The 20,362-nt window shown below is 41.3% G+C and overlaps 1 protein-coding gene across 3 annotated transcripts in view; it reads right to left on the bottom strand.

Annotated features, from left to right (window-relative positions):
• Positions 1-20,362, bottom strand: part of LOC120302593 — a 101,823-nt gene that overhangs the window by 43,812 nt on the left and 37,649 nt on the right. For 2 of the 3 annotated variants that reach the window (XM_039331238.1, XM_039331237.1), the window contains one exon: positions 18,792-18,836. The exons of the other annotated variant lie outside the window; for it this stretch is intronic. The gene's annotated coding sequence lies outside the window, so the exon portion shown is untranslated. The remainder of the gene's footprint in view (positions 1-18,791; positions 18,837-20,362) is intronic. 3 annotated transcript variants of the gene reach the window in all.

Here is a 20,362-nt window from a genome sequence, read left to right as displayed (position 1 = left end):
ACTATCACCTTCATGTCAAATGTTCCCAATGATAACTGTGGAAATTTCTTTATTATTTCTTTATTTATTAAAAGCACAAACAAAAAAGAGTATGAATTAACTTATTATGGCTAAGTGTAAATATCAAACCTGACTAGGAATGAATACAGAACAGCAATAACCAGTGACAATTAGTTTACTGTCTTGAGTTTCAGTCCAAATATATATATATATATATATATATATATATATATATATATATATATATATATATATATAAAAATTTTTAGGTAGTCCTTGACTTACAACAATTCATTTAGTGACTATTCAAAATTACAATGGCACTGAAAAAAGTGACTTATGCCAGTTTTCACACTCGTAACCAAACATCCCCATGTCACATGATCAAAATTCAAGCACTAACCAACTGGCATGTATTTATGACAGTTGCACTATCCCAGGGTCATGTGATCAACATCTGTAGCCTTCTCAGCTGGCCTCCAACAAGCAAAATCAATGGGGAAAGCCGGATTTGCTTAATGACTAAAGCAATTCACTTAACAACTATAGCAAAAACATTATAAAATGGGGCAAAACTAACATAACAATCATCTTACTTAGCAACTAAAATTTTGGGCTCAAATTTGGTCATAAGTTGAAGACTACTTGTATATTTATATTGTTACGATATAGTATTTCCATTATCTTTTCTACTTGCAATTTAAATGCATTGAGGGGGAAAATATCAGAGGATCAACTGAATTTGGGACTGACCATTCTTCCTCTAATATTATTTATTTATATATTTTAATTAACTCCTAACAATACATAGACATGCTACCTTAGCAGATATGTAATGACAGCTGATTTTTTTTCAGGAAGCAGTTCACAAAGTCCATGAGATCTCTCTGTAAGGTCAATGGTATCAGCAAACACAAAATAAAGATGACTCAGATACAGATGACAGTTGTACAATATTAATTGTTTCCAACAGTTTTGAATCTTCAACTTCTTCAATACATGAGTAAAGACTCAGAAGCTGCTGAATACATAGCAGGCAAGTTAATTTAAGACAATTTTTGATATATATGTTGTATTATCTGGTTCATGGAGGAAGGGTAAGAAAAGAGGCATGGTATAATCAACAGTATCAAAGCTGGCAACCAATTAATTAGGCTGTCTTAAATCAAAAACAAAGAGAAAAAGTAATCTCAAGAACCATATTTTGGGATGGGCTAAAATGAAGAAGCGTAGGTCTGCATTGTGCACATGTCTCCACAATCTGCTTCTTTAAAATAGTATAAACAGCACTGCAAAATAATTTTAGGAAAACATCTTGTCGCTATAAGAGACTATTGACTGTCTGCATAAACTAAGCCATAGTGTTGCAATCAATTTACAGATGCCAAATTTATGCACTCAGACAAAGCTAATGGTCCGTAGGCATTTCCTTCAGTTTTCAATTACAATATTGATTATATATAAACCTAAACTCATTTTAGAAATAAGATAAACTTAGCTAATGGTTAATCACCTGACTTGTCCCAATAAACCATTGGGATCATAACTTAAGGCAAATAGGTGGTTAGTTAGAAATGGAAACAGAAAGTTCTAAACCTGGGGTGTCCCATCTTGGCAACTGCTGGCTGGGAAATTCTGGGAATTGAAGACCACAAATCTTAAAATTGGCAAGGTTGGACATCCCTGTTCTAAACTATCCATCATGGTTTCTGCAATGCAAGAAAATGGAGAGGCATGAGCATAAAAGCCCAAGTACAGAGCATTACGATTTAGTGTTAAGTATGAATCAGAGAAACAACTGCAGAAACAACCTTATTTGTAAAAGGTAACATTTCCTTTGAGATGGATAATATTTTAGAGACCATCTCCCTGCCTTTATAGTCTTCCACAACTGAAAAAACAGTAGCAGGATGGGAAGGAACCTACACAACCCCGCAGCTATAGAGAAACACAGACAGAAAAGCTCTGTTTCTGGCCTTACTATTTACAGCCACACTTACTGTTAACCAAGGACCTCTCTAGTTTCCTGTGGGAACTTAGTCCTGTCTTATACTTGCTGGATTTTCCACGATGTCATCATTTTGCCTAATAGTCAATACCATAAAAAGCTAATCACAGCCTGTACAGATAACTTAGTGATTCAGAAGCCCAGACAACTACTATGGCAAGAGAGCTTTATGATAATTACCCAAATTGAACATATTAGAGTTCTATTTATCAAAAAAATATAATTCTGTCTATAAAATGACTGAATTATCTATTATCTTCTCAATTTTTCCATTTTCAAAGAGGATATAAGCAAAGTTCTGAAGTTAGATACTAATTTGGTAATTTACTTATCAGTATAGCTAATTAAGTAGGGCAAGTATTCTAACACAGAAACTATGCATATCCAAAACTCAGTAATGTAACAAAAATCACTCCACAATAACTCTCATAATTCATTACCACTGGTCATGCTGACTAAGATTAATACAAGGGGATGTCCAAAAGGCCTGAGAGAACCTACCTCGACTCAAAACCAAGAATGGCAAGCTAAGACCCCCTTAAGAAGCACATCTTATCAGACTGCAAATAACCTCAGTGCTGATGTTTTGCTCCTCCTTCTCTTGGCAGATTTCCAAAATATTTCACATATTCCAGTTTAAACATGTGTTTGTGATAAATCAGATACCCATGCATGCTCACCAGTCTCCTCGACTATTAACATTGTGCGTACAAGAAAGTCAACCTCTATGTAATTACAGTAAGCCAATTTTCATATTAAATCCTTTGTTTGTTTGATGTTGCCTCATGTACAGTCTTAGGTTCCTCTGTTTAATGGAACACTTCACTCCTCACATTTCAATATATGTATAGGATGAAAAGTAAAAAATCAGGGAGGAATGTTAAGAGTTAATTCATTTATCCCAGTGACTCTCTCTCTTCTCAAACTCTCTTTGGGTATGACAATGAATACTATTTAAAAAGAAATCTAAATGGTATTTCATAAGCAGTTCTTTCTGCACACAATATCCATTGTGGAAGAAGCCAGCACAAAATATAACAAGCATATTTGGCAATTATAGGTATCTATTTGTAAGAAAAAGCAGATATAAGATCAAACAGAGCTGTCACTTAAATGTGGAAGCTATCCTGAACACAAGTAAAAGAGTCATAGCCTTTGCCAACTAAACCACCAAGAGACACAAATAATGGGTTGACACTTTGCAGAAAGCTGCAGGAGCCAATGGTATTATTACAGCTTTGCCTAATACAGCCACTTTTGGTATGAGAAGTTTCACATTTAATTAAAAACTGAGATTTTCATTATATATTTATAAAAACCAGGAGACTCTGTGTTCCAGGCCTGCCTTAGACATGAAAGATGACTGGATGATTCTCTCTCGGTTACTCTCTCTCTCAGCCCAACCCATTTCAAAGGGTTTTTGTTGTAGAGAAAATAGGAGGAACTAGTATGCTTGCCATCTTGACTTACTTGTAAAAGTGATAAAGATGGAATAAAAATCTAATAAATATATTTAAACATGTAGCAAGATTCAATGTGTGATGGAGTATTTCCTGGAACATTTTCCATTTGTAGAAATAAATAATTTCATAAACATGATAAATATATCATAAAGAAACTGAAATCAAAAGAAAGTTCATCTTTCATTTTCACTATAATAATCAGAATCCTAATGATTTTTTCCCGATGATTATCTCTAAGAAGCACAGCTCTAGTATGTCAAAATTACATTTACTAAGTTTAGAGCCTTAATTACTTTTGTTTAATATCTGAATACATGCAATTCAGCTGTATATTTTACAGTGTTTAAAGGTGTAAAACTTCCCTCCAAATCCAAACAAATGGATATATCTACAAATATTAAATCAAACTTGAATTCACTTTACTGGTTGTCCCTCCCTCTGGAATCAAAATATTAAGGTTGGTCAAACACACACAGTCAGCCAAATGTTTAGGCTGGACTTGGCATTTTTATCCATCTATCAAGCCCTACACAAGGCCCTAGAATAAGCAAACGTTGCTATTTGATTGTGTTAAAGTATCATCCAAGCTGTTCCAAGTAAAATAGCTTTTTGCAAATGATGATGGTGATTTTATCAATGCCAATGGGGTTGACGTGGTACTCCAGATGTTTTTGGATATCACCTAAAGAGCATATTATTATTGATACTATCTTGGCTTTCTTTTGCCATAGTTGCTCTACTTCTATTTACATGTCTTTATATTTTGTTATTTTTCTTCAATTCTTTTTCTTCTATTCTGCTCTCTCCAGGTACTGCCACATTCATTATCCTGACTTTTTTGTCTTTCTAATCAGCAACTGTTAAGTCTGGAATGTTATGTGTCAGATGCTTCTCTGTTTGAATTCTAAAGCACTTCAGCATCTTCATTTTCTATTACTTATGTCTATATATTATCATATCATATCATATTATGGTCTCACCAGTTCTGGCTTGCAGGCAAATGGTATTTCTTGTAGATACCCCAATGCACCATTATTACTACTTTGTCATGTCACTGTTTCTAATCAGCCTCTGCAATCTTCTTCCAGCAACTAACTAGATAGTCTACTGTCTATGTGGCATTTGCTTTATGTTGCTGTCTTCTCAATTCTCGCTTTGTATGTAATTGTTCTTAAGGTTTGGTCGTATACAGCCAGAATTAGCTCCTCTGTCTCTTTCTTCAGTTACTTACCCTTCGACATTACAGTACTAGGTCTTGTTGTATCTGCTTTGCCTGATAGTTTTCTTTGTATGTGTGTGTGTATTTGCCATGCAATACTTTGCCTTGCCATGTCTCTTTTTTATTCTTCATTTGATCTTTCTTGTAGATCAGTTTGGTTTCTCCAGTATTCAGTAAGCCTTCATAGTATACTGCAGTTCTCAACCTCTGGGGGGCTGTGATGTTGTCACAGGGGGTCTGAGAAGGCTTGAAGAAATGTTATGATTTAAATCTTGGGTTAACTCTTGGGGGTCCATGGCCAAATACAAAAGGTATTTAAAGGGGGTCCATGATGAAGAAAAGGCTGAGAACCACTAGTATACTAGTTTCAATGCATCTTCTTCAATGTCCTTCAGATATTCTTCCAATGTCCTTTTTTCTCACATGAAGTGTTAATACTATTTTATAATGTCTTGGTAAGGCCACACTTAGAATACGGCATCCAGTTTTGATCACCACAAAGTAAAAAAGATGTTGAGACTCTAGAAAGAGTGCAGAGAAGAGCAACAAAGTTGATTAGGGGACTGGAGGCTAAAACATATAAGGAACAGCTGCTGGAATTGGGTCTATCTAGTAGTTTAATGAAAAGAAGGACTAGCGGTGACATGATAGCAGTGTTCCAATATCTCAGGGGTTGCCACAAAGAAGAGGGAGTCAAGCTATTCTCCAAAGCACCTGAGGGGAGGACAAGAAGCAATGGATGGAAACTAATCAGAAAAGCAACCTAGAACTAAGAAGAAATTTCCTGATAGTTAGAACAATTAACCAGTGGAACAATGTGCCTCCAGAAGTTGTGAATGCTCCAACCCTGGAAGTTTTTAAGACGAGATTGGACAATCATTTGTCTGAATGGTATAGGGCAGTGATGGCGAACCTATGACATGCATGCCAGAGGCGGCACTCAGAGCCCTCTCTGTTGGCACGCGCACCACCACCGCCAGCAGGTCCATCAGGCCACCACTGCCGCCCAGAGGAGGAGCCTCACCAACCATTGTCAATTGGTGGACTGGAAGAAAAGGGAGGGAAAAGCATTTTACATGCATGCATACGCGCACAGGGCCACGAGCACGCACACACTGCAAATGGAGCGAGGCTAGTGCCTGCGTGATACTCACTAGCCCTGCCCCATTCTTGCGTGGTACAGCGCCTTGTATCTGCACCCTGTGGCATGGCGGCAGCCATTTTGCGCCTTGCAACACGGTGGCCCATTTTTGCACCCCCGGTTTTTGTGTGGCAGAGGCAGCACTCAAAGGCGCCTCCCTGCCCCCCTGGAGGCACCACAATGCTGATGCGGCCCTGGCATTTTGCGATAAATAAGTGGGTTTTGGGTTGCGGTTTGGGCACTCGGTCTCTAAAAGGTTCGCCATCACTGGTATAGGGTTTCCTGCCTGAGCAGGGAGTTGGACTAGAAGACCTCCAAGATCCTTTCCAACTCTGTTATTCTATTCTATTCTATTCTATTCTATTCTATTCTATTCTATTCTATTCTATTCTATTCTATTCTATCTGTTGAACTTGCAATACTCCATGCCCACTTATTTTACTTGGTAGGTAGAACCTGTCAACATCACTGTGAGGATGAAGGGTATGATTTATTGTCAACTGACTTTCAGACTGCTAACAACCAAATGACTGCAAAGAATATAAATGCTTCCATTCTCCACCATTCAGTCAGAACTGAAGAAGCTTCTTGGATAAGAAGCAATAAATGTTTTTAAGGAAAAAGCTAAGAAAGTCCGATTACGTTTTGAAAAGCATCTTTGAGACTTCAACACTTTGGTCAGGGAATTATATCCTTCCTTACCATACTGCCCTACAAACGCAGTTTAGTGGGACTGGCAGAACCAATATCTTCTGATATTGAGCTCTGTGGCTAAACCAACAAGTAAAAGAGGAATGGAAACCCATGGCCTTAACCTGTAAATGGTCCTAGACCCCAGTTAATATGGAAGAAAATTTAAAATATGCTAAGGTTTGAACAGCAGATATCTTAAAGTTTAGACTAAATACATGAAATTACAGTAAATGAAACCCATGCAAATTACTCCACACAGCAGCATGAATTGTTTGGTCTTACTCAGAGGCTCAATATGCAAAGCATCTTGTGCTCCGGGGCAGGCAGCTCTTCCATCTGAAACTTTTCAAACCAGGACATCCTGTTAGTGGGGTCTATTTATTCATAGTCTCTGAGTTGTGTGAAAAATGAGAGCTGACAGAAGAGCAATACAAGCAGTTTGTGTGCTGCATGATAAAACTACATGTGCCGGCCTTATACCATAATTGGGAGATCAAACACATTTTCTTCATAAATAATTATTACAGTTCTGGCACATATGTAAGGCACTAGAGTTGACGTTCCCTCTTTTTCTCATTTGTTATATATGCCAGTAATATGGAAAAGACACACATACAAGTATTTTTCCTATTACTCTGTTTTAATTACTGTATGTCTAAAATGTTGAGCTTGTAATCCAAAGGCAAGAGAATCCCACCCCCGCCTGCTTGACTACAAAAGATGATAGTATCCAGCTGTAATGCTGGCAAATCAGATTTGGCTGATTCAAGAACAGCCAGTTCAAACTATTTCAGCTATTACAGCAAGCACAAAGAGAGTCAGAATAACTAAAACAACAGTAGTTCTATGATAGGAAGGCACATTTCTGTTTGATATATCCAAGCTACAAGTTCCTACAAGTTGTTGTCTAAATGAATATAAGTCTGCATAATACTAAATAAATGAACTGAAGAGCATTTTCACACTAACTTTCTCTTTAGGTAATAATTATATTTGCCATATTTACCTTGATCCTTGGCCTTGATTTATCAAGGAACCCAAAGGATTTTTTCTCCTTATCCCAATATTTTCTTTCAAAAAGGACACTCTTTTGCTAAATAGGCAGGAGCCTGTTATGTGAATAAGAATCAGAAATCATTCATTGGAGAAAGCATCCTTTAAAAATCCAATTAATAAAAAAAATTTAATCTAATTATTGTTTTCATTTCTATTTTTTTAATTTTAACTGTAATATATGTTTTAATATATCCATTGGACTCTACAGCCATCCTGCTGGAGAATATAGGAGTAAATGTGTCATTAATACAGTGTCAAGGGAATGTTGAATAAGCAAAGAAAAACCTCATTTTAGGGTGTCTTATCAGCTCGATTCTTGTCCGTTAGCCTGACAGAGTTATGTGTGGAAAGAAAACAGTAGTCTGTGAAAACCACAAATATTATTATAAGACTGCTGAAAATTATGAGGGTTTTTTTTTTAGTAAATCTTAATGGATAATAAAGTAAATCCAATTATTTTTTTAAAGCAACTAAAATGACAAATTAGAAACCATAAAATACCCTGAACACTAAGAGATTTTATTTGCTTCTTTAAACATGTTAATTATTTATCTTAATGAATATAGTAGATAAAATGATCTCCACACATGCTAAAGATATAATTTTTATATCACTACTGTATGTTTGATATATTCTCCTTTTACATCAGCCTCCTTAATTTGTTAACATAAATTTATTTAATATGAAAGAATATTGCAAATCCAATAGTCTGTAAGTGCATGCTTATAAAGTGCTCATATTCCATATTTCTGTTTAACTAAATATGTAGGCCTTTAGTTTGAGCATATTTGTGTAGCAAGCTTCATTTCCAGGTGTTATCACTTTAAATAAATCTTTCAGATTATACAATCTGTTTTGAATCTTAGTATTCCCATTATTGGGAGATTTTGTAAAATGTACTCTAGAATATAACACTTTAAGTAAAATATGCTTTACTTATAGAGCTGACTTAGAATTACAAAAATTCTAAAAAGATACTGGTTTTGAATAATTAACAAGGATCCATCAAACTCATAGAGATAAGAAAGCAGAGAACATTCCCCTACCAATGGCTGTTATTTCTTTGGGAAAGGTGATTGAGACCAAATGCATGCAGATACACAAACAAAATGTGATTTGATTGGGTTTCAAGATAGAATTCACAGGCCAGATTTTTTTTTCTAACCCTAGATTACATCAAACAAATAATGAATCAAGTAGAACATGCAATCATCTAAGTGGAGAAATTTACTAAAAGGCATCCTGGTTTAATGAATTTTTTAAAAAATAACAATGTGATTTTACTGGTTTAAGGTATGGCTCTCATTTAATTATTCTTAATAAATAGCTGGACTGGGACATACCAAAGCCTCATTGTCCCAATGGGTGGGAAACAGACAAGGCTGGCTCCACATCCCCGGAAACCACCTGCTGAAGGACCCTTCTACCAAAAGAGGCATCCGCGGAACCAAAGTGGTCAATCTTATAATGGTGTACAAATGGGGAGGGAGAAGACCATGTCACAGCCCTGCAAATCTCCTCAATGGATGCCTGAGTTGCCCATGCTGCAGAGGTCGCAGCGCTGCGAGTGGAGTGAGCTGTGATATGGCTTGGAGCTGGCAGTGAAGAAGACTGATATGCCTCCGCAATACAAGCCCTGATCCACCTACCTATGGTGGAAGCGGACACCTTCTGTCCCATAGAAGAGGGGAGGAAGGAGATGAAGAGGGTCTCTGACATGTGAAAAGACGCCATGCGCTTGATGTATCGCCATAGTGTCCTGCGGGCGTCCAGTTTGTGCCACTGCTGCTCCAAGTCATGGGAAGGATTGGGGCAGAAATCTGGCAAAACAATTTCCTAGGCTCTATGGAAGAGTGAATTGACCTTGGGCACGAATGTGGGATCCAGCCGAAGGACCACCCGGTCCCAGTGGAAAATACAAAGATCATCCCTGATCGATAGATCCGCCAGCTCAGAAATGCACCTGGCTGACGTGATAGTGACCAGGAAGGCGAGCTTGTAGGATAATGACCTCAAGGTTATGGTAGCGACTGGCTCAAAGGGCAGTCTAGTGAGTGCGAGTAGAACTCAGGGCAACTCCCAGGATGGGTACCTATGCACCACGGGTGGCTTGGTGTTGCTGGTGCCCTTGATAAAGGCGTGTATTCTGGGATGGTGAGCCAGAGGAATTGAATTGGCACAGGTGAGTAGAGTGGATAGGCTGCCACCTGTCTACAGATGGTCACAGGGGCCAGGCCTCTATCTAGGCCATCTAGAAGGTAGTCAATGATCTGAGGAATTGTTAATTTTGAAATGTCCAGTTGCTGCCCTGCGCACCAATTGCAAAAATTCTTCCATGTAGCATCATAAATGTGATTGGTCGCTGGCCTGCAAGAGGCCTAAATCATGGAAATCGCCCTTGGTCAGAACGACTCCTGAGTCATGATTCTGCGCTCAAGTGCCAGGCGGCTAACTGTAACCACTGAGGGTCCAGATGTTGTAGGATCCCCTGGTGCAAGGACACGTGATCCGGGGGAATCTTCCATGGGGAGGAGCAGGAGAGATTCACCAGGTCGGCAAACCAGGATCTCCAAGGCCAGTAGGGGGCCACGAGGATCACCTCCACTTGCTCCTGTATCAGCTTGCGGATGGTTGCCAGAATCAGCGGGAGGGGAGGGAAGGCGGAGAATAGGCCCTCCGGCCACGGAGTTCATAAAGCATCCGTCTCCTCCGCCTCTGGGGAGTAATAGCGGGAGAAGTATCTCGGGAGCTGGGCATTGCTCGATGATGCGAATAGGTCGAGGACTGGTCGTCCAAAACTTCGGGACATCTCGGTGAAAAGATCTGGGTGTAGGCCCCACTTTGAGGGATCTACGGTGGAGCGACTCAGAAAGTCCGCCTGCCGGTTCTTCTCCCCCGAGATGTGTTCGGCCCTGAGGGAGGACAGGTTGGACTCTGCCCAGGAACCCAGCAACTGGGCCTCGGACATGAGGGACTTGGACCAGGTACCCCCTTGCTGGTTTACGTGAGCCTTTGCTGCCACATTGTCCGTAAGGACCAATATGTGTCGCCCCCTGATCTGGTTGTGGAAGTGGTGCAGAGCTAGGTGAATGGCTCTGAGTTCCAGCCAGTTGATGTTGTGTCTCAGATCTGCGCAGGACCAATGGCCCTGAGACTGTAGATGAGCTCCCCAACCGAACAGACTGGTGTCCGTCGTGATTGTAAGACCGTCGGGCTCCTTGAATAGCGATCCCCTGGCAACCACTTGTGAGAACCACCAACAAAGAGACATCAGGGTTTGGAGCGAGAGTCTCACCTGTCAGCTGGATGAGCTGACATTCAACTGCTGGAACGGGAGAAGGAACCATTGAAGGCTCCGTAAATGCAGCCTGGCCCAGGGAACTGTGGCTATGCAGGAGACCACTTTCCCTAGGAAAAAGTAAGATCAGGGGAACGGTGCGGTCCCTGTACACCCGGCGAGCTAGGTCCCTGATGCTGTCCAGGCGCTCCTGGGAGAGATAGACCATGCAATCTGCGGTATCTATGATGGCTCCCAGGTGCAGAAGTCTGGATGAGGGAACTGTCTGGCTCTTTAGGAAGTTCACCAAAAACCCGTGCTGTTGAAGAACCTGGATGGTTAAGTTCAGGTCCAACTGAGCCGTCTGGAAGGAGGATGATTGAATAAGAATGTCGTCCAGGTAGCACTGGACACGTACTGGTACCTTCCGTAAATGAGCAGCCAGCACAGCTAGGATTTTGGTGAACACCCTGGGAGCCGAGGATAGACAAAACGGGAGGGCCCTGTATTGGAAGTGGTGCCCCCTGTAGCAGAACCGGAGGTACTGCCGGTGATCCGGAAGGATGGGGATGTAGAGATACGCTTCTATGAGGTCTATAGACGTCAGGAAGTCTCCTTTTCTGATGCCTCCTAAGATGGACTGGAGCGATTGCATCTTGAATTTTTTGTATGCAATGTGGAAATTCAGACCTCTGAGGTCTAGAATTGCCCTCTATTCCCCTGAGGTTTTGGGAACCACGAAGAGGATGGAGTAGAATCCCCTTCCCTTCTGATCTGACGGTACCGGTTCTATGGCCTGTATGTTCAGAATATGGCGAATGGCCTCCTGCATGAGACCCCGTTTGGCCGAGTCTCAGGGTGTGGGACAGGAAATGAAATGAACAGGGGGACTTGACACAAATTTGAGGGATAGGCCAAATTGAACAGTTCGTAGGACCCAGGCGTTCGTGGTGAGCTCCCACTGGTGGAAGAAAAGGGATAGCCTGCCACCTATGGGAGGGTTGGTCCGGGAGTCACTAGGACCTCCTGAAGGGACGACCGCTCCCTCGAAAGGGCCTCTTGCCCTGATTTTGTTATCTGGGTCTGAAGCCTGACCTGTCATATGGATGGTCCTGTCTGGGTGTGAAGGGGCGGGGAGGTTGGGCTGCTCCTGAGCCCGACGCTGGCCAAAAGGGCTGCCTATGGGTGTAAGGAGTGGTGCGTCTGTCGGATCTCTTGGAGATGTGGGCCATGACCTTCCGCTTGTCTTTGTTCTCCACAAGGTAAGGATTCAGGGCCTCCCCGAACAGATGGCCGTCCTGGTAGGGGCAGTCACTAGACGCCATTTGGCCTTGGCATTGGCTTGCCAGTGCTTGAGCCATAGCATCCTCCTGGCTGTGACATTGGAAGCCAAGGACCTGGAAGCAAAGTTGGCTGACTGTAGAGTTGCGTCTGACGCGTACTCCGTCGCTGCAACCATTCTGCTCAGGTCCTGATGGGTCTGTATGTCTTCAGGAGGGAGTCTGGCCTGAAGCTGCCGAAGCCATAGGAGGGTGGTCCGGACAAAGAAGGACGTGCACATGGCCATTTTAATTGCCCACGCAGCTGATTGATGGGCCTTGAGGAAGGTCAAGTCCCATTTCCTGTCCTCTGCCTTAAGTGCCTCAGCCATGTCCCCGGAGACCGCAGTTGGGACACCAGAGGGGTACAAGCTTCATCCATCTTTGGTACCTCCAGAGCGTCAGACAGGTCAGGAGAGGTACTAAATAACCTTTTGTCTGTTCCCCCCATGGAGGGGAAGGAAGACGGGGAAACCCATTGTTTCTTAACCCCTTTAAGGAAAATGGAAGGACAGGGGACATGGTGCTGGGCTGCCACCATCTCAAAGAATACCGGATTTGGGCTCGCATCAGATGCGGCTTGTGGCTGAGGGAACTGATTGGACCCTATGTTAGCCGTCGTGGTGGCCTTGCATAGCAAGGGAAGAAATAAAGCCGGGTTGAACAGACCTCCTGATGGAGAGGGGTCTGGGGGGAGTTCCTCCTCCTCCGACCAAGTGAAATCCGGATGGTCATGTCCCGCTGGGGATGAGTAGCCACTAATTGAGGAATGGGCAAGAGACATGGGTTCCTGATATACGGGAACCCCTGCTGGCTGAAGGTAAGGTGGGAGCACGGATGTAGAAGGTTCCTGTCTGGGCAGGTGATGAGACCGTGCCACGAGTGCACGGTCCACAACCCTGGAAAGCAGGGCCTCAAAACGGCCATTGGAGAGAATGTCCCCGATTTCTGAGCCCCTGAGTCTGGCAGCCGTTGGGGTGAAGGTGTCCTCAGGGGCCGAATATGCAGACAATGTTGGAGGGTTGGTAGCTGTGTCCTGAGCCACCATTGAAGGTGAACAATGTGTGGTGGGGGCTTCCGCCATAGACCACACGCCCTGAGTGGAGGTCAAAGGACCTAGAGGGAGTCGAAGTCCGGGGCCATCAACTGATCTGGCTCTACTCTGGCCTGGCTCTGAGCTCTGGAGAACTCCTTCTCCAGAGCCTGGTGCCTATGGCTGGCTTGCTTCTCCACCAACTTGGAAGGCTTTTTGAGGGTGGCCCTCGCCTTGTTCTTGAGCTTGCCTGCTACCTCCTGTTTGGAGGTTTTGTGCTGATCATGACTTGAGGATGGGGAGGCGGTGCTCATGGGTTGAGGTACCATGGAATCCTCCATCCTGGTTCGAGCTATCTCAGGAAAACTGAGGGGGAGCTCTGGCAGGCAAGCAGTTGGCGGGAAGAGAGTTGGAGCAGGGAATGTGGGCTGAACCCCTGACCACCTGACTAGGTAAATAAGTCTCTCTGGGGTGTAGGTCACAGATGTGAAAATGAGGCCGAAGGAACGGTTGGGACCCGCTATGGGCTCCACCCGGAGGCCTTAGGTGATCAGTCAAGGTGCACCAGAAAGCCCAATGAGGGGGCAGAGGGCCTGGGCTATCTCACAAGATCAAATTGGCGGCCTGGGTAGTTTCGTAAATCGTTTGACCAGCTTATGAGAATAGAAGCCAAAGCTTTAACGAGGGCTGGTTGCGTGAATTGATTGGCTTTAAAAAGGCAACCTCACGGTCCAAAATGGCGGCGCATGGCACCGCTAGGGATCCCTGGAGAGGCCCGAAATTCCACAAAGAACCCAGGGGTCTTCCTGCCGAACCAGCTGGTTTCGTCACAAGGGGTGAGGTTATAAAGAGTGGCGATCCCCCTGTAAGCCGAAGACGATCCTGTTTGGTCTTCGTTGCCTTTAGCGGCAACCAAAATGGCGCCCGCAACTTTTTGGCCGTTCAAAACGGCCTTCCGAACGCTGCAGGGCAATTTGAGGCTTTTATGAGGGCTGAGAGCTCGGCAGCGCAGGATGCTGCTCTGGGAATTTAATGATGAGTGGATTCCTCTGTGAAGAGAATGGCTCCGTTCGTCTTCATTGCCTTCAGTGGCAACCAAAATGGTGCCAGCGAGTCTCTGGCCATTGAAAAGGCCGTCTGAGCCTTCGTGGGACCTGATAGAGCTTGTATAAACAAAGGCTCTGCAGTGTGGAGAGCTTCGCAATGAGGTATGAGGAGGGGTGAAAGTTGAATAGAACCCTTTTCCCCAGATCCCTGGGGAAGGAATATAAAACGGGCACACACACCCAGTCCCAGGCCTCAGATCAGCCGATCTGAGGCAGCTCTGATCCCAAGGTAAGGGCAAGGGAATGGGAGAAATCTTTAAAATGAACCTACAGACCTGATGAGGAAGTTGAAAGGAGAATTCAGCGATGGGAAAACTATCTGTTAAACCAAATCTAACCTATAGTCTCTTGAGTCCAGAGAGCCAAACCTGACACGTCTGCAAGAGCTTGAGACCAAGTCAATACTGGGATCCCCTAGCAACAGGGGGCGTGTCAAGTTTGGCTAACTTGGTCTCAAGAGCAGGCAGACAGAAAAAACCCATCGGTGGATTCTCTATCTCCTGTGCTGGAGAAATGAAATGTTTTGTTCTTCTTCCCCAAGGAAAAAACAGTCCAGTTGCCTTTTAAAAAAGTACCTTTGAGACAACTGGATGACTGAGAATCTCCACAGACATTTCACATGAATTTGATTCTATCCTCTGTTAATGCAACTTAAGACTGGGTTGGCTTTTTTGGCAGCTGCAGCACACTGCTGGCTCATATTTAAGTTATTGTCCATTAGGACTTCAAGATCCCTCTGGTAGTTATTACTGTTGAGCTGGGTACCACCTATTCTACATTTGTGCATTTGGTTTTTCTTGCCTAAATGTAAAATGTTACTTTTCTCTACGTTGAATTTCATTTTGTTAGGTAGGGCCCAGTGTTCAAGTCTGTCAAGATCCTTCTATACCTTGAGCCTATCTTCTGGAATATTGGCTATTCCTGCTAGCTTGGTGTCATCAAATATGTGGAACAAAATGAAATTCTATGTAGAGCAGTGGTCTCCAAACTTTCTGACTTGGAGAACCGGCAGGGAGGGGGGGAGAGGGGATGGTTCCATGCACATGGCAGGCATTTGTACAAGTATCAGGTGCACACGTCCCCCGCTCATACAAATGGAGCTTCATGCACTCGTGCATGTGTACGTCACTCACACAAGTGAAGCTGTGTGCATGTGCTTTCTTGCCTGCTGTTTGCACAGCCCAATTCCAAATGGGCCGCGGCCAATGGTGAGATTCAGCCAGTTCGCACCACTTTGGCAGATCCGGTAGCTAATTTTTTGTTGCCCAGGCCCAGAATGGACTTCTAGAAGTGGCATCCACACAAAGAACCGGTTGTTCACATATTTGAATCCCACCACTGGTTACAGCCCAGTACCAGGTTGTAACCCAGAGGTTGGGATGTAGAGAAAAGTAAGGTCTTACATTTAGGCAAGAAAAGTCAAATGCACAAGTGTAGAATAGGTGGTACCTGGCTCAACAGTAGTTAACTTCTTATTAATGATCTTATATCAAAACATAGAATTTGTTTATTGGATTTGTGTCCTACCAGTTTTACTGAACTGATGGCAGTTTATAACAATTAAACCATTAAACCAATGTCCAGTGACAGTAAGAAACATAAAATATTTCCACATCTTTCTCTCTCTTGAATGCACATCTAAGAAGTCAACCAAGATTGTGGCATATTAGTCAATAATCAAACTATTTACTTTATAGCTCTTAATAATAATGTTTCTTATATTTTTTTCTCCCACAAATAGTACCTGCATAACACATGTCTTCCATGAGTCAAGGACTGGATCCCTTTGTTCTTAATGGCTAGCAGACTGTTCTGTTAGCAGAAGGATGTTTTCCCACATCCTCGGAGATGCCCAAAAAGATAACCATTTCTGTTTGACTTAATACCAGTCCTTCACAAATAGAATGCATCTGTATTTTTTCCCCTAGAATTCATTGGATCAAAGGGCTATTCATTTTATACAAGTCATATTGCAATCATCATAGCAAATCTAGAAAGCTGTATCTTCAGTAAACACTTCGACCATTAATCACAAATATTTATTATACCACTTCATATATTTCCTGTAAAAAAAAACCAGGGAAATTGGACCTTTAGCATGGGAACCATATACAATTTCATAATTCCTATCAATTAGGTTCTAAAGCATTTTTGTTCAGCCACCCATAAGCAACTCTCTATGAGACGTGGATAGAGCATGATATATAGTAAGGCATTTTACCATATAAAACTTATAGCACCAAAAAACACACTGACTTCATGGTTGGTATTCATTGCACTTAATTGATTTCTATCTGACTTAACTAGAGAGAATGTTAAAAATGAAAGTAATGGTGTTTTTCTGCTTTCAGGGCCATTTATTATGTAAACAAAACTCTAGCAAGTTCTGTTTTAAAAAAAAGAAGACACAATGCAGCCTACCAAGGCTAATAAACCCAAAATTAACTATGGTTAGGTGAGACAGTGGAGGAAAGTTCCATTTTATTTAATTCAGTAAGGTGTTTTTTTAATCTCTTTACCATAGTACTGAGGAGTACAATCATGCTCATACGACATTATCCAGATATCATAAGAAGTTATCCAGATAAGAGATAAAAGTTCTGAAAAAGTTAGAACTAACAGTGAACTACAATCCAATTTATGAGCCAAAAATACATGTTGGATTGTTTTTGTATTGAGTGCAGTATAATTAAATATAATCTTTTTAGAAACATGTATTATCAACAGAGACAAGAGAAAGTAACAAAGTAGAGATACTACTTTTTGCAGTAATCTGTTTTTAAAATAAAATAAAATATAACTGTATTTATCATAATTCATAAATATAAGCATACGTATGTAACAAGTTTAAGGAAAGAAATACAAAACCAAGTTTATATAAAAATTGAAATTAAAGTTTAAAATTTTTACCAATGTCTTCTTTATATTAGGATGTAAGTTCGAGTTTTCCAACCTCCAAACAATTTTAGATAATTAATCTTTAGAAAATAAAATGTATATTTGGATAAGCTATTACTTATTCTAAATTTTACTATCTAGCATGGTTCCATACATTTGTTCTCTTTCTTGCTCTCACAGTTTTTCCAATCACATGTGCTCAGAAAGTAATCTCCAGTTCTCTGCAGAAACATACAGTTGTGCATCCTAAACTGTACGGTCATAAGTATTTACTATTATTTTATTAAATTTATTACAACTGCTCACTCCAAAGACTGAATAGCTTACATCATCGGATGTACAATTAAAACAGTTAAAATCGTGAAACAAAGCATGGCAGCCCAGACCAAAAAAGTGGCCATATCATCAAACAAACATGACAGAGGACCCACAAACGTATTAGTGCAACGTAGCTAGGTCTTAGCTAGCTCCAGGGAACGGGTGCCATACCTGTCTTTGAAGGATGCTGTTTTGGAAGGGAGGTCAGTGACAAAAGGCATGCTTTTATCAGTGACAAGATGACATTTAATTGAATGGACCTGGAGCGGATCCATTCTGCCTAAATGTACCAAGTAGGCAAAAACAAGTAGAGACAGATGATTCGTCAGATAACCCTGCCCTAGGCCATGAAAGCTTTACAGATAATGTCCAACATCTTGAATTGCACCCAGAGGCCAACTAGCGGCCAATGTAACTTACATAGCAGCAATGACACATGAGCATAATGAGTGCCCATTACTGCTCATGCTGCTGCATTCTGAACCAGCCGTAGCTGGTTCAGAATGTTGAGCACATTGCAGTAGTCCAGTTGTGGGGGTGACCAGGGTGTGAGTGACCATGTGAAAGACCTCTCAGCTAAGGAAGAAGCACAAGTGGTACACAAGATGAATCTCTGCAAAAGTCCTGGCCGTTGCTACTACTTGCTCATCAAAAAGCAGTTGCGAATCCAGGAGGATCTCCAAGTTGGGCATTAGTCTCAAAGGCGGAAATGAAATCCCATCCAAGAAAATGGTAAAAATGTTGAAGCAAAAAGTCACAGCTACTCAATCTTTTCAGAATTGAGCTGCACTCTGTTCCCTCAAAGCTGTACTTAGAAATGGAAGTGAATGAACAATGTAGTCTTTCTTCACCTATTTTAATCAAATTTACCCAGCAATCAAGATCAAATGAACTATTTTCAACAAATGGACTGGGCTTAGTCAATTCATTATATCCATCTAAATCCTTCAAGTTGTTGCTTTCAATTATTTTTATAGCTTCACAGTGAGTGAAGACAACTGGAACACTATATACAGTATGAGTGAACAATGAGGATCAATTTCAGACATTAATCCCAGGGATTTATCATAAGGTCCACCACACAGCCACTTCAATTTTGAGTAAACAACTGTAGGGGCTGATATATTTTTTTACAGTGCTTAGAAAGTCTTTCATTCTCATGTGTATGCATTTATTTGTATGTGCATACCCAGCTGTCTTTTCCACTGGTTTTATAAAACTAGACAGATGACATTTTATGCAGATAATACATATACTCACAACTTGAAAATCAGGCACTCATTCTAATGCTCCACAGGTGAAAAGCTGTAAAAAAAGAGTTTGTATCAGAGCCCATGAAAAACATTACCTAAATCTAACCATTTATATTTACAAAGTTATATCACTTACTGGTACTTACCATTACTCTGTGATGGTTTCAGTATTGAAAAATCAATAGAAAAATAACAGACACTCATGAATCCTGCCCCAATTATGATCTGTGCATTATACAATCAGGGTCTTGAACCAGAATTGGACAAATTAATCCTTTTTCTTATTCTGTATGGTTGCCTGCTCCAAGCTAATGTCTGCCAGAAGTAGTAGACCACAATTCTTATGAATGCTAGTTAGAGTGTGCCTAGAAAAGCTGCCACAATCATTATGAGCTGGGTGACAGGAGTTAGGACAATACAACATTTACAATATATACTGAAAAAGCATTGGAAGAACATACTAACATCTATATAAAGATTGGGCTTCTACCAGTTGTGTGCAAATTATTTATTAAATAATTTTGAGCTCAGAACGTGCCATTTCAAGCTTGGAATACTTCTAGCTATTCAGAGTTCAAAGCATTTTGAATTTAATTTACACACACCTCTTTTCTTTCTATTTATAGTGAACTGTGGTTCCTGAGAATATGGAACAACTCTATTTGAAGATTTCACAATTTATTTCCAACAGCAAACTGTATACAAGTCTATAGCAATTTCCTGCTACCTCGTCTCATAAATATGAACTAAAGCTTTTGCAAAACTATTTGTAAAAACAATTTATTGGCATCCTAAAAATATATTTTTCTTCTGCTATTCTCAGGATCTTTTGCAAGAATGATATGCAAGCTATCACTGATAGGAACCTAGTGCTATCTCATATCATTTAGCTATGAATATATATGGTTAAAAGGGCTTATTTTGAGAGAGGGTCTTGTATTTTTCTGTCCATTTTCTCTATTCAGTATTTAATATGTGGTAATATACTTATTGGTTCCTTTCCACAACCTTAAAGATCAACACAACAGGTACTACTTCTTAGAAACTCTTACCTATTAGCAGGTATATTTACAAATGAAAATAGCTGGCGTATTTCACCTACAATCCATCTTAAGGATTGTAAAGCTGGATGTTTTACCAAGAGATCAGGAAAATGAATTTTCAAATTTTAAAAAAATCCTCACATCTCATTCTTGGGTAAGATTCGGATCTGATTCATTCTCTCATGATTATAAGTTAGAGAGCTACTTTGGTGTAGTGCAGGGGTAGGCAACCTTGGCTTTTTTGTGACTCGTGGACTTCAATTCCCAGAATTACTGAGCCAGCATAGTTGGCTCAGGAATTCTGGGAGTTGAAGTCCACAAGTCGTAAAAGAACCAAGGTTGCCTATCCCTGATGTAGTGGTTAAGACATCAGGCTAAAAACTGGAGAGCCTGAGTTCTAGTACTACAGAAAGCCAACTGGGTAACCTTGGGCCTGTCACTCTGACTCCTAAGATGGAGGCAATGGTAAACTACTTCTGAAGCATTGTCAAGAAAAGTGCAGGGATTTGTCCAGGTAATTGGCAGGAGTCAATAC

This window comes from Crotalus tigris, unplaced genomic scaffold (assembly GCF_016545835.1).
Source record: "Crotalus tigris isolate CLP2741 ecotype Arizona unplaced genomic scaffold, ASM1654583v1 scf7180000024436.1354646, whole genome shotgun sequence".
In the NCBI taxonomy this organism is placed as follows: domain Eukaryota; kingdom Metazoa; phylum Chordata; class Lepidosauria; order Squamata; family Viperidae; genus Crotalus; species Crotalus tigris.
Note: the sequence above shows the minus strand (reverse complement) of the source record. Positions and strands in the feature narration are given on the sequence as shown.